The sequence below is a fragment of the Macaca thibetana genome, chromosome 7, assembly GCF_024542745.1.
Source record: "Macaca thibetana thibetana isolate TM-01 chromosome 7, ASM2454274v1, whole genome shotgun sequence".
Classification (NCBI taxonomy): domain Eukaryota; kingdom Metazoa; phylum Chordata; class Mammalia; order Primates; family Cercopithecidae; genus Macaca; species Macaca thibetana.
Window position 1 is genome coordinate 95,028,849 of NC_065584.1, and position 13,639 is coordinate 95,042,487.

The 13,639-nt window shown below is 36.7% G+C and overlaps 1 protein-coding gene and 1 long non-coding RNA gene across 2 annotated transcripts in view; one reads left to right on the plus strand and one right to left on the minus strand.

The window, feature by feature from the left end:
* LOC126959375 (uncharacterized) overlaps positions 1-7,384 on the minus strand; it is a 44,930-nt gene extending 37,546 nt beyond the window's left edge. The window contains exon 1 of the long non-coding RNA XR_007727510.1: positions 7,164-7,384. This is a non-coding gene — a long non-coding RNA (uncharacterized LOC126959375). The remainder of the gene's footprint in view (positions 1-7,163) is intronic.
* Positions 1-13,639, plus strand: part of LOC126959367 (NF-kappa-B-activating protein-like) — a 135,913-nt gene that overhangs the window by 92,378 nt on the left and 29,896 nt on the right. The window lies entirely within an intron of this gene.

The window sequence follows — 13,639 nt, forward strand, 5'->3', positions numbered from 1 at the left end:
TTGGCTCAAGTTTTCCACTGGACAAAATTTGGCCACACAGAGTGCTAATTCTCCTGTATTTTTTGATATGTATCAGCCTCAGTTATGAAGACTTGGTGAAGGATAGGTTTGAAGTGAGCCTGTGCCTCTGTAATGCCTGGAAGAGTCCTCCCACAAATGGTCTCTCCAGTGTTAGCTGAGATAAGTAGCCAAAGTTTCTGAACACAGGTGAAGCTGAGAAGACCCGATACATATGCTAAGATAACTGTCATAATGGCTTTCTCCTCCCGAAGAGGGTAATGACTCCACATGAGTACCAGCAATTGCTCTGTAAGTTTCACAAGTGATGCTGTGAGACTGCCTATGAGGGCAAATTAACACGGTGAGCAGAAGGAAGGAAGACGATATCTGAGTTAATGCCTGCAGATGAGATAGGAGTTATCTAGACAAAAAGAGACTAGATAGAGGAGAGAGGGAAGAGTGTTTTAGGGCGAGGGAACACAATATACACAATTATAAGTAAGAGTGGTCATAACTTCGAAGAAATATAAGGAGTGTAATATGAGTCTGTCCAAAATCTGTAGACCTTATGTGTAGTAAAGAAGGATTTTCTACCTGTAAGCTAATTCATTCATTGCAAAAGAGGTATACCAAAAACATTGTGTAGAGACAACCTCCGTGGAAGAAAGAAAGCAGCTGTATTTGAATGAGGGAAAGAACACAGCTCACCGCCTAACCATCCAGAATCCATCAAATACTCTTATTATAATATAATAACAATAATTAATAAGGATGATAGACAACCATTTGTATTTGCAATAAAAGAGTAATTGTTGTTCCTTTTTTTGGTAGTGCCACTATTGAATTAATCATGCCCTTGCTAAATTACTGAAACACGGTGTTATGCTATTGTAGGTGTCCAAATTCTTTGCAACTGTTTAAGACTGTTTTTATTATGAAATGTCATAGCCTTGTAATGGCAAAATTAAAGAAGTGATGAAAATTTGGAGAAAAGGTAACTTTTCTGGCTGTTTCTTTAAAACTGTGTCTTTTTTATGTGTATGTGTATTCTTGTTATTCTAGATAGAGGACCAATTGATATTTTAAGTAATCCGTCAGCAAGACAGATAAAATAAAGAATATAATTTGTTCTCCCCAAATTTGGTGGATTGAAGCCAGGAGCATAATGACAATTTAATGTGCTTCATCATGTCACTTAGAAATATAAAACCTGTTAATGTGGAAAGAGAAGGAATCTCCAGTGTCAGGTTAGAGAACTGGAAAACACACATTCTTTAGTCACTGAAATCTTACTGGTCAGTTTGGTTGTTTGTTGTTTAGCATAGAAATTCAATGTGACAACTTAAAATAGTTTGGAAATTTGGTATAAGTATCCTGTTTTCAAAGTGATTTGTTCAGTCCATTTATTCCTATAATGCTACTAAACTAATTCTACGGAACAAACTCCCTTGAGTGAGTCCCAATTCTCTAAATGACACCCCAAATTCCGTATTATGCTGATTGCAGCCTAACTTTGTAAAATGTCGATAGTGTTTCTCCATGGGTGAAATGCCGCATAATAAGATTTAAAAAAACCCTTAAGAACTAAGGTCATGCTTTGCTGAATCAGCTTTGGTACCAGTTGCAAAACAGTGGTTACTTTTTAATTGTCGATTATGAATTTGGCAAAATAACTTGATCTTTTGTTCATCCACTGGGTATTAATGCATAGCAAACAGCATAATTATATTAGTGAAAATTCCATCAGCCCTAACATATCTTTCTAGAGCAGTGAACACACTGTGGTCATTATGAACAAAATTGACCGAGATTCCTTGGCTGATGCTAGCATAATGTATGATGACATCAGGGGTGTTTAGCCATCCTGTTGTTGCAAATTGACAGCGTTTTAATAGCATGCAAGAACAAGACAGTTCTCCCCAGTGGTATTTTCCTATATTCAGAAGGACCGTCTGCTCTCACAGCTCATCATTACATAGATTTAGATGGAAAATAAATCCTATCTCATCTCTTGAAAGAGAATTATGTGACCATACTGTAATATGCCTAGCATATAAGGCAGCTATTATGTGCTCTCTAACGGGTATTATAAAGCTGTTCTTGGCCAGGCGCGGTAGCTCATGGCTGGAATCCCAGTATTTTGGGAGGCCAAGGTGGGCAGAACACTTGAGATCAGAAGTTCAAGACCAGCCTGTCCAACATGGTGAAACCCCGTCTCTATAAAAATGCAAAATTTAGCCAGGTATGATGGTGGGTGCCTGTAATCCCAGCTGCTCAGGAGGCTAAGGCAAGAGAATCACTTGAACCTGACAGGTGGAGGTTGCAGTGAGCTGAGATCATGCCATTGCACTCCAGACTGGGTGACAGAGCGAGACTCCGTCTCAAAACAAGACAAACAAACAAACAAAAGCTGTTCTATTCTACTGGCAGCATATATTCATTCTGTGCTAAGCACCTTCAAAACCGAAGTTCCTGATACAGAGTTTGCTCTTAGAACCGTTGTGGGGGTTTGTGGAGGGCTAATTCTGAGCTAACTTAGAAAGATAGGAATTGCATAGCTGGAGATCAAAATATTACCTTTATTCAGGTTGGGTGGGAGAAGGTTACCTTAGGTCTGGTAGCCAAGTGGTTCTTCTCTGAATTCAACTCACCACTCTGTGACAGACAGCACTGGAAACCAGGGAGTTCCTGGTCAGGACAAGGCCTTCTCTGCTAAGTCAACTACAAGGTCAAGAGAATGTAAATCCTTTTCAGGAGTGGTTGATCAGGAAGCAGCTGAGCCAGGTGGGCTCAGTTCCTCCTGCCAGGCTCATCATTCATCAGGTAAGTTAGCTCCACCCCTGGGGAGGAAGGAGTGAGGGAAAGGACTAGATAGCTTTGCCACGGGACCTCCATCCACAGGAAAACATGAAGCCAGGGACGGGACCCTTCCTCATTTCCCCAATACTCAGGAGGTCAAAAAGGCTGCCCTAAAGACTTTCTGTACCTTTTATAGCAATGTCATGCTATACAATTGTGACCTACACCAAAGATACGTGTGTTCTTAGCCATTTAAGCAGAGTAGTTTTTAGCACCCCGCACCATAATTCCAGAAATGTTTACAGAGCATATCCCTCTCACTTCATCCAGTCAATGGTGCCCTAGTGCCCTGAGGATAAAAGTGAAACCTAGTGACATTCAATCCAGTGCCCTCCTGCCTAACCTCACCTTCTGCCTCTTCTGTTTCCCCCTGTACCCTAACCTCCAGCCTCCCTGGATGACTCACAGGAATGGGCCCTAGGCTGCGTTTCTGGGGAGGCTTTGCACAAATGGCTTCTTCTGTCTTTGGCTCAAATGAAATCACTGCCATTGTTATACCAGTTTTGTAAATAAGGAATTCGGCACCTGATACATTACTTGCCCAGGGTCACACTGAGTACTGGAGCTGAGAACTAAACCCAGCTTTGTGTAATTGACAGGGGATGAGATCTTTACCTCTGGGTTATAACCTCTGAATTTAAAGCACCTCTAACACATTCTGGAACAGTAAGCCCTTAATTAATATTTGTCTCCTTCATCCTAAAAAGAAAATAATTTTATTAGCCTTAGTGATTTATAAATAATTTTGTTAGCTCTAGTGATTTGTAAATGAAGAAGTGATTAATCCATTTCATATGCATACTTTGCATTTGATATAAAAATAAATGTAATAGTTTTTTTCTACTATTAGAATTTTTGGTATAACTTTGGTAATATTTAAGAGTATTCAAAACTTGCAAACAATAATAAAAACATCCCACATTTTCTAGGAACTAGACGCCAGCTATGAGAAACTGGTATTAAGCTAGATTTTACAAGTCTGAAGTTGCATTTAATGTACTTTCTCCTAACATCTAGACTTTTCTAGGAAATATGTTTTCAGCATATCAAGAGCACTTGTGTTGTCTCTAAGCGTTTCACACTATTCATAATGTAATTTAAATAATAAAACCACTGGGAAAATGGAAACCAATGTAGCTGAATAAATAGAGCTAATCAATCCCATTGTGTTTCTGGAATAAAGTTTATTTAATTCATTTTTGTTATAAAAATTTCATTTTTATTGTGTAAAATTTGGGAAGTACTCTAAAGTATAAAAGAAAACATCCACAATCATATTTCCTACAGGTGACTTCCACTAGTATTTTGGTTTCAATCTTTTATTTTTATTTATTTATTTATTTTGCCTTTGTCTCATCGAGATCAGTCTGTATATAGGATTTTAAATTTGGCCGTACACTTTGAATTTTATTACATGCATTTTTTTGTTACTAGAAAAAAATTTGGGCCAGGTGCAGCAGCTCAAGCCTGTAATCCCAGCACTTTGGGAGGCTGAGACGGGCGGATCACGAGGTCAGGAGATCGAGACCATCCTGGCTAACACAGTGAAACTCCGTCTCTACTAAAAAAAAAATACAAGACACTAGCCAGGCGAGGTGGCGGGCGCCTGTAGTCCCAGCTACTTGGGAGGCTGAGGCAGGAGAATGGCATAAACCCAGGAGGCGGAGCTTGCAGTGAGCTGAGATCTCGCCACTGCACCCCAGCCTGGGCGACAGAGCGAGACTCCATCTCAAAAAAAAATTTTTTTTTTGACAGAAATGTAATGACTATTTATTTTTCCACTATGAGGATGCGTCATTATTTACTAATCTTTTCCCTGTTGTTGGATATTTTCTTATATCCAAGTTTTTGCCACTGTAAACAGCATAATATTGATCACTATGAGAGCATCAGACACAAAACTTTATTTCTTTACTTAGATTAACTTCCTTGGTCTGTATTTGAAAGACCTGACTTACTAAATCAGTGGGCTTTATATTATAAAGCCTTCTGATATATGTTGTCCATTTGCTCTATATAAAAAGTAGTTGTTAGTTTACATTCATGCTAGCCGTCTATCTCCTTTAGTCTCTAAGTTTTGATTTTTAAGTCTATAATTAGAAAACAAAATGTAACAAAGCAAAGCAAATACAAACTCTTCCTAGGAAAATTCCAAACTGCTATTTAGTGAAGAGGCTGAAATTAAACTGGTTTCTACATGATCCATACCCCATGTGTCTTCTTTCATCAGCAGACAGCATTTGCTTTAATTTCAAGGTTGGGGTAAGGGAGTCTTTGGCATGAATCTCTCCAATATACTTTTAAGTAAGAACCGATCTTTGCCAGCCTATGTGAAATTGTCAAGCATGGAGGAAGGAATGAGAATTTGATGGGCACCTATTGTCAATAATTTTATTCTTTAACTTTTCTCTTTTTGTCTCATGATTCTCTGCTCTGCATACTTTCAATTCCAAACACTTTTAGCTGGGTGTTGTAGTCCCAGCTACTTGGTAAGCTGAGTCAGGAGGATTGCTTGAGCCCAGGAGTTTCAGGCTACAGTGAGCTATGATCACACAACTGTACTTCAGCCTAGGGGACAGAGTGAGACTCTGTCTGTAAATAAATAAAAAATAAAAATAAAATAAAACTCTCTTGTGATAGCCAAGCCATAACCCTACAGGAATGCATAATATAATAAATAGTAGGTCCAAAAGGTCTGTGTTTATGTTTGCACATCTGAAAGCATGGTGTGGGTGTATGTCTGTGTATGTGTATGTGAGTGTGGAGTAGTGTTTGTCTATTTGCGTATGTATGCGTGTGAATGAATGGAATGTGTGTGTTCTTGTGTATATGTGTGTGGAGTGTGTGTGAGAGAAGGAATGTGAAGGGGTGGTATGTGTGTGTTTATGTGTTTGTGTGAAGGAGTGAGTATGGGAGATGTGGCATTACTTGGGACAAGGCTGAAATAGGGGAGGAGGAAAAAAGATGAGATATGGCCCATACACCATTTAACTTGAAGTTAAAGCACATGATCTTTTGGAAACAGTTCAAATGTAAACTTTTGACATGATTCTTTACTAGGAATTTCTTCACATTTTCATCTGAACTGCAGTAGATCTCATGCAATGATAGTACCTACTACATTTGCCTTTTCTCCAAATAGGTTGTGTTTTTGATAAGTGTCATTTCACCAAGTTTACAAAATCACCTGTGCAGGAAATAGAGAAACATATGGTTGTTTGAGGATTTTAAGAGAAAAGTCACAAAAGAACATTTGACAGTGTGTTAATGCTCATTGGTTTACACATATTCATATGTATATATATTCATATGTGTGTGTGTGTGTGTGTATATATATATATGAGAGAGAGAGTTGCAGCTTAGAAGATTTCTAAGTTGTTCACCTTGAGAAACAAAATAAGCTTAAGTTTCCCTTGAATTTAGTATCTAAAAGAGCAGTTGACTTTTTGTCCTATAATCTAAAAATTATTCTAGTTCTCTATACATTTAAATTATTTTTATTCTCACTTAGAATCATAATCCTTTGGTTAGTTGCATTTGTAGCACATGTGAAAAATTTCATGTTATCGGAGCATTTCTGTGACTTTCAGGCATGGGTGAAATCTACCTGATATTTTAGTATCCAAATAAGAATCTGGATAATCACACCTGAAACTTTTTTCATCGAGTTCCATTTCCTCAGTGCTCTACATTCTGCATTGTTTCCTGAGTCGTAAATTTGCCTCTATCTTCAAGTTTACTTTTATACCAACTAAAATATTAAATCTTATTTTTAATTGGGACTAGTACTATTATCATAGGTAAACCTTAAACACACCTCATTTTGTGGTGAATATGAGTTATATATGTTTTATTATATACATTATATATAATATATTTATATAATACATAGTAGAACATTATATATTACATATATAACATAATAAATACGTTGTATATTATATTTGTTTAATATGTAGTTATATGTATATCTATATATGTATAATATCTATATATCTATATATCTATATAGATATATCTATAATATAGGGATACATATAAATTTCAAGACGCTCAGTGGATGCCTGTAACTATAGATAGTTATACACTATCTACATATATACACTATTCCTATATATACTACATTTTTTCCTATACATGCATACCTATAATAAAGTGTAATTTATAAATTAGGCACAGTAAGAAATTAACAACAATAACTAACAGTAAAATAGAACAATGACAATAATATAACATAATAAAAGGTATATGGATGTGGTCTCTCTTTCTCTTATTTTCAAAATATCTTGCTGTACTGTACTCACCCTTTTCCTTGTGATGATGTGAAACGATACAATGTCTATGTCATGAGATAAAGGGATGCATAGTTATAGGCATTGTGATGTAAATGAGCAATTTCAGAAATAAAGAATTCATAAATTCTAAATTGTGCCATATTCTGAGTAGTGTGATGAAATCTTGGGCCATCTTGGTCCTTCGCACGTGGGACATGAATCATTTCTCGGAGAGGCAGATCCAGACTGTCTGCACTCTCTGCCCGTGACTCACTTAGTAGTGATCTGTTATCAGATTGACTGTCATGTTGTTGCAGTGCTTGTGTTCAATTAACCTTTCTTTGACTTAATAATGGCCCCAAAGCATACAAGTAGTGATGTCATATTTTTGGACCCCCATTGACCACAGGTAAGTGAAATTGCAGAAAACAAAACTATGGTTAAGGGGGACTGCAGCAATTGGTTGTATTATAGAAGGGTAGTTTTCACTGTCTTATTCTTATTACCTAGATAAAAAGCAATGGCTTAACAAAACAGTAACAGATAAAATGGATATGATCATGTGCCTGGCTAAACTCAAAAAGTACTAAAATGTTTGTAATTAATAAGGCTAATTGACCACATAAGAGTCTGAAAATTAATTTCCTTTGCATTGGGGTGGATGCAGAGGGATGGGGTAAACCTCACAAGTCTCCTTGCAGGGCACAGGGGCCCTTCATAACTAAACCATATCCTAACCCTTAATATCCCCCCAATCTCTTCCTCCAATACCTGCCAGCTACTGGGAAATTGTGCCTTCCCCAGGGCAATTATTTTCCTTATATTCTTTTCCTTATGCCCAAACCTAACACTTCTCTGTCTGAAATATGAACTCTTCCCCTAAATTCCTTTTTCTTTGGGACCTAACTCTCCACTTGACTGGGTCTTCTCCAAAAAATCCATGGCTCTCCCCATTGTGATGTCATATAGCTCTTATCTACTGTATTGTAAATATTTCTTTACAAGCTAACAAAACTCTAGGAAACTCAAGTAGGAGCTCGTAACAAAAATAAGTATTATGTTTAATTCTTCTTTCTTTTAATACCTAACACTAGGTCTGGAAGACAGTAGCTAATAAATAAATGCTAGCTGAATGAATGATGAAAAAATGAATAACCCTGAGTCAACCATGGTATCTTTAAGAAATTATTATAATAATAACAACAAGGAGATGTCTAATATCATTTTACTAAGTTTAGAAAGCCTTGGAAGTTTAAACTTCATGAGAGCAGTAGTCCTACCAAGTGTTTTATTTATATCAGCAATTATCATTTATATTCTAGTAAAATCCAGGACTTTATTCATATTTTTTTTCTGTGAAGGGTACAATAAATCAATTATGAAGGCAAAATTATGTTGATGCTGAGGCAGTACAGGGAACCCTAAATAGTTGGAGTACTCAAGTCATAGAAAATCATGAAAATGAAGCTCAAGTGATGGATTAGTGAAGATGGTAAGTCTCTCAAATTTGAGTTGCTGTGATAAGAGAACTGAGGGGAAAAAAAAAAACTAAGTAGAAACTCAGTTGAAAAATGCACTTAAGTCTTCATGATAAAATTTCAAACATCTTTTATTCTATTCATTTTTATCTGAAAAATCATGGTAGTATTTAGTCCCAAATTTCCAAGCCTTGTGTTCGTCTTTCTCTGCGATGTTATCAGCTGGAAGGGAAAACTGGCCATGAAACTGTTATGTTAAGCACTTTTCTACAAGAACTTATTGCTTTAATAAGTAGGGAAAATGCTCTTAAAGAAAAAAAATGTCATTCAAGATTCATTAGAGGGAAAAAAATAAAAAAGAAACCCACGTGATTCTCCATCGAATTTACACTTCCTTACTGTGGAATACTGAACATACCCTGAGGTCTTAACAAAGAGTAGGAGTAAACAGTTACTCACCACTAGAAAGAGAATTTTATATTCTCTGGGACAGTGCACTAAGACAAGAGTACACAGACCAGTATGTACACCAGGCAGTTATTCCCATGTCCCAGTAGACTGGAGATTCCCAGATAAACAATGCCTTACATAGGTAAGCACTCAACAAATATTTTTTGAAAAGATAGATGAACATTAGAAAGCAGTTGAATGCTCTTTAATAACTATAGTCCCCCCTTGTAGATCAAACTCACATCTTATATGAGCTTATGGCAGAAACCACAATTACTTTTTCACCAACCTAATAAATAGATTAATTTATATCTAAAAGAATTTGTTTATCAGCATAACCTACTGCCTTAGAACCTCATGCTCTTTAGAAGTTGTTTTGTTGCCATTGTCTTGTTGTTTTTACCAATTTTGAAACCAATATGTATTAATAACAATACAGTAAAGTCACTTTATGACCTCAGTGAAAAGATGTGGATCTTTTTTTTTTTTTTTCTGACGAGGTGTTTTTTCTTAATTAACCTTATTTTTAGAACTTGTTTTAAACACATGTGACTAGACATAATCAGCCTATGGTTAAAAACATAATACTATTATGAGTCATGTGGGTAGCAATGAAAGGGAAAAGAGATGATTCACTTTCCCAGCAGTGAGCGTTCCTCTTGCCTTCCTGGTTTCCGGCCACCTCCCTCCACTGCCCCATAAAACCCCTGCCTTAGCTAAAGCTAGGCAATTTTTCTCACCTTCCCTCCAAACCTTGTACTTAGACTACGAAGTTTGGATACTTTGCCGTGAGGTTATTTTAAAGTCTGAATCCGATGTGGTAGGAAAAGCAGGTATAGAAATGGACCCCCTACATCCAGATGACATCTGTGAACGAAACCCAATAATGTTCTCAAGTTCAAAGCAATCGCCCACTCACCCAATGGTCTCTTCGGATGATTGAAAATGGCTTAAGCAAGTACATATGGGCTTAAAGAGCCACTCAAAATAACTGAAAAGCAGGTTGTCCACAGAGAAGCCATGTCACTTCGTTGACAAATAAGCGTGGGCTGAGCTGGCAAGGGGCTTCCCGGGGGCTCCTCACCAGCAGGGGGAGAGGAAGCGTCGGGTGAGTGTGGGAATAATAAGTGAACGCAGCATCCTCTCTGGTTCTACTATTATATAAATGTTATATTTGTTAGGCGAGCTCCCTGCCTGACCACCCCCCAAGCAGTTCATAGACAATAAAACACCAGGAATCCCTGAAGAGTGGTAAAATGCTGACATGATTTAAGAAGGAAGACTCTGATAAGAAGATAAAAACCTAATAAACAGAGTCTAGAGAACCTTGGTTCGTCTCAGCTGCTTGCCAGTGTAAGCAAAACCCTCCCAAGGAAAACAAAAAGGAGCCTTAATGGTAAGGACATTCCACTCACAGACCATCTGAAGGAGAAAGTTAAGGCCGTGACCTCTGCAGGCTGCAGTTATGAGAGCTCTGACAAAAAAATATTTGATTTGGTTCAGGAAGCAAAATCAGTCACTGGATTTTTTAATATCTTTTTTCTTCAATAAAAAAATAATGTATTTTATGTGTGCTTGAGAGAGAGTTGTGTTTACATGGTAAATATTTCTCCCACCCATGTAGTTTTTCTGTTTAGATTGGTCTTAATTTCTTCGTGGATTTTAATCAACCCCAGGAAAAGGTGGATTCACAGGCCCATTGATTTCCCTTTTTTAATTAACACAAGGTTCCCGAAGGCTAATCTAAAGTTTCACACATGAATCTGCAAATATGTAAAGACGTACATTCTCTCCAAGAAGCAGAATGAGAATCTGCAAAGCTGTGAGTTTACTGTTGAAAATTTAGGGAATGCTAAAAGAATATATTGGCATCTTGAAATCTAGAACAGAGAATTCCTTAGAGGAATGCTTAAATGCACATAGGCTCCCAGGCTAACTAAAAACAAAAAACACAAAAACCTACAATATGGATGAAAATCTGAGCAATTCTGTTGCAACATCGATAGATATACGTAATAAGAGATATCTGTGAAGCTATTTATGCTTTTGGTATTTAAAGAAAATAACTAGAATTAGAGAAGAATGACGACAAATGTTTTATAGAAAATTTCCAGAGCTCTTTTAGTACACTTACAAGAAGAGCTTCAATGGTTGTTGATGCTATTTTTCATTATGATTAGCTTAACTTAAAAAATGTATAGCTTGCCTTTTCCCAGATACAGATAAGGACTACATATGATAATCAAGCATAACTAGCTTTTTTAAAAATAAAATTTATTTATTTTCTCCAAGAGCAGAAGGATAAGGGGGACAGAAAAGTATAAATGGGCAAGATCTGGAAGAAAATACAGAAGAAATAATACCAGGTAGAGCAGAGGTCAGAACAAAATAGCCAAGGGTAGAAAGAACTGAGCAGTGTGAGACAACAGAAACACAAAAGAACAGGCTGAGTTTTCTGGTCTTCTACATCCTCTGGGCAGGTAGAGAAGAAGACTGGGTCTAAGAACATGCCCTGATAATTACCCTAAAGCTCCTACGACTCAGAAGGAGGCACGACGGGAGGTACTGTGTACCTCGTGGGTAGGGCAGAGGAGCAGGCAAGAGCATAACCTTGGGTTATGTAGGAGGTGAGAGCATGGTTTGCAACTACTGCTTATTCTATTTGCTTAGAATTCCAAATAGTGGAGTGTGTGTGTGTGTGTGCGTGCGTGTGTGTGTGTGTGTGTGTGTGTGTATTAAATTCCAGATAGTAATGTAGATAGAGGATGATTATCTATATGTAGATAGATAGATAGATATTTTAGAAGATGGGGGCTTATTTAAATTTAGAATTTTAGAGTTTGAAGGGACTCTGCCAAGAAAACTAGGCGCCAATAGGCTCATGCAATTAACTTTCTTATATGGCTAGAGCTTTTGTTCTTTGAACTAAGCTCTTTTCATCAGAGCAAACATATATAAAGCAGGTATTTGTTTTATTTAATGACCATGCACATTTTGAACTGAAGTAAAGATTCAACAACTGTATAATTAATTTGACGGCATTAAGTAAGAAATTGTTTCCTTTGGGCGTTTGGAATATTTAGTCTATCCACATTGATCTTCTAACCAGAAGACCACTACTTGATTTGATGCCAGATAGACACAGCTATAAGAGCCCAGTTTTAATAGCATGTCCCCTTTGAGCATGAAACCAGAAGGTCAAAACTGCCCATCATAGACATGTTAGCAAAGTCTACAATTAGAATAAAGAAAATTAAATTATATAAAATTAAACAACTCTGAACCTTGACATCAGAAACATGTTAATGTACTTGTTTTTATTCAGATTTAGATATCTTACACTTGGGTTTGCCAGAGGTTATCTTCCTTGGTAATATCATTTAAGTGACTATATGATCACAAAAATGCTGTTCGGACAACCTGTTTTATTTAGAAAGTGTCCTGAAAGCTCATGCTTTGTACCCAGGCAAGCTGGTTCAAATCCTGGCTCTGTCACGTACCAGTATGTACCTGGCTCCAGCATGTGCCAGCTATCTGACCTTGAGCAAGTTACTCAACCTCTGTGACACTAGACTTCCTAATTTCTAAATCAAGGTAAAAATAATACTATCTCAAAGAGTGGTTTTGAAAATTAAGTGTTATTTTATGTAAGGTATTGATACCAGTCCCTAACACATAAGAACAGTTAGCTATTATTGTTTTCTCAGTCATGCAAGTAATATGACCATGCTAAAATTTTGCAGGATGCAGAAATATATTTAAAAAGAAAAAAATTCTTACCCCTAAATCTAATCCTTAATCCTAACAGTTGGGGATGATTACTGTCTTTCCTAATTCCTATTCTATGTGTGTGTTTGGTTTTTTACAAAATCGTGATTAGTATATATATACTTTTATTGATTGATTTTATCCTCTTTCTCATTAAGTGGCATACACACACACACACACACACACACACACACACACACACACACACACGCACAGACACGTGTCCAGAGGACTTGGTTAACTGAACTTGGTTACACACACACAAATTTAGTGAATCAAATCCTCTGGATGTTTACAAATGTATGCCATTACAAATAAAATCTCATTCCTGTTTTTCCTACCTATGTACTTTGGATGGTTAAAAATAAATATTGGACTACTCCACAGGGAATGCCAAGACAAAAGACAATGGTCATTAAATATTTTAAAATTTGATATCAAGGACGCAGCAAAAGTTTAATCCCTTGAGATTTTTCAAATTTAGGGTATCAATTTCAAATAGATATCCAAGGTATCTATCAATTCCTCTTTATCACTTTCTCAAAAATTAATCCTCAAGATTTTTCAGTACGCACCAAATAAATGATTGAAAGTCAAAGTGAGAAAGATTTGTACACATTAACAGGTAGGAGCTTAATTAAAAATCAGGATGGATGTTTTGATTTGGTAACAAAAAATGAAGGAAAGAAACATTTCAGCTGAATAAACAATATTTGGGATCATTTGGAAGCTCTATTGATGACATCTAGAAGCATGAACTAAAATGAATAGATTCTGCCCCTCCAACAAACTACTTGGATGTTATGGCAC